Genomic DNA, 3,837 nt, shown 5'->3' with positions numbered 1-3,837 from the left:
GTGGCTCTCATTTGTCTCAGAAACAAAAATTAGGTAAAAAAACAAAACCTGGTAATTCTTTCTTTTTACATTCATCGGGTTCCAATCGGCCCAAATATCAAAGAGAAATTAAAAATGCATGCCATGGAAGATTTCGGGTCTTAGGGGGTTAAAATGACCAGACCCCTCCGGCCTGTTTTCCAGGCCACTAAATTAAACCCAGTCAATTACCAATTGAACAGAATAAAAACCTACGAGGTCCACTAATAGTCCAAAAGTCCAAATCTTTAATAGAAAAGACAGGCAGAACTCAAACAAACAATAATCCAAACGAGGAGCATATATACACACTGGAAAGTAAATAATTATAAGTTATTAAATCAGACTAATTAAATACAGTAAAACTAATAAGGGAAGACGAACACACGGGAAATAAAAATAACAGTGTAAACATACCAAAACTCAAAATAAAACAGGAAAGCTACTACAAACCGAGTGTGACACAATTACATTCATATTGAAACATATGTGATAATTTTCTTTCTTTGTAGCTGTAGCCAAGTACAGGATAGGGTAGGGGAAATTAAAGTAAGATGGAGAGAATGGGCCAATAGCTAGATTCGCAGGAGGGATAAAGGGAGTTGCGTGGAGAAGAATGACTGGAGCCACAGGTAAAGTTGCTATGAATTGTATTAAACTATTTAGCAACAATTTAACAGCATTTTATGAACAGGAATGAAAACATAAAATAAAATACAGTGACAGCAATAATAATAACAGTCAGAATCCTATCTGAGCTCAGATATGTCAGTCTTGCCGGCTTAATAGTCAGTGTTCAGTCAAGTCAAATCCAACAGGTCAAAAGTTTGTGATTGGTGCGATTTCGTCCTACCGCACTGTTGCAATTGTTCGTGAGAGAAGAGCAACCTGCCCTTCTGGGCCAACTCAGAATGGCTGTGGTTCGGTTCGGTTCAAAGGGAAAGGCTCGCCATCTTCCTCGTCAGGAAGAGATCCAGGTCTCACGATCCCATAAAAAAACCTAGCCTGTAAACAACAGGACTATTACTAATTCAGTTCACACTCTAATGATATACATGGCCATATGTAAATAATGTAAGTGCTATAACAAAACAAGCACAAAACATTAATTCTAATTTCTAACTATAGTCTATACAGTGCATCTTAATCATGAATGCAATCTTTAAATCACAATCAGCTTATTCTATCGTCAAGGTGCACATTTCTATCAGAAATCAGAAATAAACCATAAACTATGGTAGATTTTTTTACAGTATTGCCCTTTAACTGAATTACAGGAGCATTGCTTTACACTGCATAGCAATGAAGCAATATATTATTTACACTCAATGTACAGAATAAAATTACCAAAAGAATATACAAAAACCCACAGGCTGTAGTTTTACAGTATGTGGTAACGTATCAGCACAGTAAGAATACACACGGACATCTATCCAGTGCCGCTCGAGCATCAAATGTAACAAAATAAAGTAGATTCATGACCTTTAAGATCAACATTAACTTATTCCATCATCTAATTTTAGTGCATTTAATATTCAACAAGTAATACTAGAACATCATCAGCACACAAGCTGAGTGCTCAAAATGGCTGAACTCAGTGAGAAACCCCGTGTGTTCTCCCACAGTGAAAACGTGGTCAGCTACAGCTATGAGCATTAGGCTAGTTAGCTTTTCAATTAGCCTGATTCGCCCAGTCCCAGTTTAACTCACCAGCACACTTCTAATGTTCAACTCTCAGAGAGGATCTTGTTCAACTCTCAGAGAGGATCTTGTTCAACTCTCAGAGAGGATCTTGTCCACTTCATCCGCTCCCGCGCAGATCTACAACATTGAAATCGGGCCATTATATTCCCTGTTAACTTCTTGTTAGCTTTTTAGCTTCAAGGTTAGCTTAACAGCTTCTGACTCACCGCGATGGTTTCAAGGTCCGAAATGTTCACAATAAATCAGGTCCGTTTCTCCAAGGTCCATGCAGATCTCCGGTATGGATATTTGCTCAATTTATCAAGTTAATAGTTATTTTCCAGCGAAAAGCTTGGCGGTGAAAATCAGTGATGGTCTCGTGCACCTCCGTCTCTCTCTGTGTCTGAGCACGTGACGGTACAGAGCAGGGGAAGGCGGGGCTTGTTCCTTCCTAACCAGTAGGGGTGTTAAATATACTCTTTGGGTTTTATTCTTATATTGATAGTATTTATCTTTTATTATTGATTTATTTTTGATCAACTCAGTGATTAACAGAGTAATGATAAATCCCAATTAACAATAACATGTTGTAGTGCATTACTGAGTCGTGTAAACTCACTGGGTTACATAGCATTTTTAAGATATGTGTTAGAACAGTCATTATGCTGTTTGGATTAGGAACCAATCATTTTTGCCAAATAGTTAACACAATTTTCAAGATTCTGATTTACAGAACAAACAAAAGTCACAAAAGGTTTCATTATTTAAGAAACAAGATCAAGTTTTTCACACAGGAATGAAATGACAGAATCCAGTGCAGCGGGGCCAAAGGTGTGTGTCAGCAAACTGAAGGTTGAGGAATCAGTCAGCTCATGTTTAAGATTGTGTTGGATTTTGAGAAGAGTCTGTCTGTTATTAGAAAGTAAGATTAACAATGTTACACCAATAACCCAAATACGGGGAAATGACAAATAATACCAAAAAAGATACAACTTTCATATTGTTTTACTAACTTACTTTGTCATATCAGCACTTGAATGGTCGATGCCTTTACAGACCATGTCTGTTGTGACATCGCAGGCCAATCTTCCGGCAAACCCGAGGGCTAGCTCCCCAGCCTCCTCTTCACTCAGAACACTAAACACTGTTACTTTAGTTTTGGCCTTCTTAGGCCTGTCAAGAATCATTGCGGGCAGTTTGGCTTTACGGCCCTAAAAAAGAAAAAGTGCAAACACCAAAAGAGCAGAGAGAGACACACACACGCACACAAAGTTAAATGCTTTTGTTTACATGGTGTAATTGTGTATATGTTGCAGCAAATGCACAATTTCCAGCCACATTGTCACTTCATTGATACGAGTAACCCGGATTTATTTCAGGTGACATCAAAATCACGAAATGTATACCTACCCCAATCAAACCTCTGAAAACATGAACTGACATGTTCTCTGCGTTGATTCTGCGCTTGATCTCGTCTTCTGTTATTGTGTAGGTTTTCTTTTTTGAGCTTGGTACAGATAAGCGACCATGCACTCTGTAAACTGTACTAGTTCCTTCTGAATCAGTTTGGAATTCTGTATCTGCGTCGATCCTGTCAACATCAGCAGCAGCAGCATTATCTGTACTCAGACTTGTGCCGTATACTTCTGCTTCTTTTTCGTTGTCTTCAGTCTGTGTACCTTCATTGCTGCCTTCTCTTTCCTTCTCTGTCTGCATGATCACTCTGCTCCAATAATATTGAAGTCCGAGCTCTGTGGAGGCCAATCCATTACTGATGCTGTTCCACTGTGTGCATTTTTACCCAAATATCCTTTCACCACGCTGGCAGTATCATTGGGATCATTGTTATGCTGAAAGATGAAACCGCTGCGATGCTTTACAAACGGCATTAGATGGTCAATTAAAAGATGAAGGTACTTTCCTGTGTTCACAGGCTGAAATGCAACTCTTAACCATGAAACAGCCTCCGCCATCAAACCTCACAAGCTTCTAGTTAGAGGTTAGGATTGGGGTACTAAGGAGGACTGATGATAACTATATTGCGCTGCTGCGTATTTCTTATACGATTTAACATTTCTAAATTTATTTCCCCATTTTATGGTAGCTTATTTTTCTCTCTTGCTTCTGGCTTTATCT

The 3,837-nt window shown here is 38.7% G+C and overlaps 2 long non-coding RNA genes across 4 annotated transcripts; both read right to left on the bottom strand.

Annotated features, from left to right (window-relative positions):
- Positions 1–652: 652 nt before the first annotated feature.
- On the bottom strand, positions 653–2,193 carry LOC309708339. 2 transcript variants are annotated; one of them, XR_014277236.1, is made up of 3 exons: positions 1,929–2,193; positions 1,729–1,839; positions 653–1,023 (listed from the first exon to the last, which is right to left on the bottom strand). It is a non-coding gene; the product is annotated as an uncharacterized lncRNA (long non-coding RNA). The 2 variants fall into 2 exon arrangements; XR_014277235.1 differs by having other exon boundaries at positions 1,729–2,193.
- Positions 2,194–2,427: 234 nt separating this feature from the next.
- On the bottom strand, positions 2,428–3,296 carry LOC309709283. 2 transcript variants are annotated; one of them, XR_014277463.1, is made up of 3 exons: positions 3,112–3,296; positions 2,719–2,912; positions 2,428–2,610 (listed from the first exon to the last, which is right to left on the bottom strand). It is a non-coding gene; the product is annotated as an uncharacterized lncRNA (long non-coding RNA). The 2 variants fall into 2 exon arrangements; XR_014277464.1 differs by having other exon boundaries at positions 3,143–3,296.
- Between the last annotated feature and the right edge of the window lie 541 nt (positions 3,297–3,837).

The sequence above is a fragment of the Aulonocara stuartgranti genome (genome assembly GCF_965226115.1).
Source record: "Aulonocara stuartgranti genome assembly, chromosome: 6".
Classification (NCBI taxonomy): domain Eukaryota; kingdom Metazoa; phylum Chordata; class Actinopteri; order Cichliformes; family Cichlidae; genus Aulonocara; species Aulonocara stuartgranti.
The sequence above is the reverse complement of the archived record's forward strand: the minus strand, read 5'-3'. Positions and strand labels throughout refer to the sequence as shown.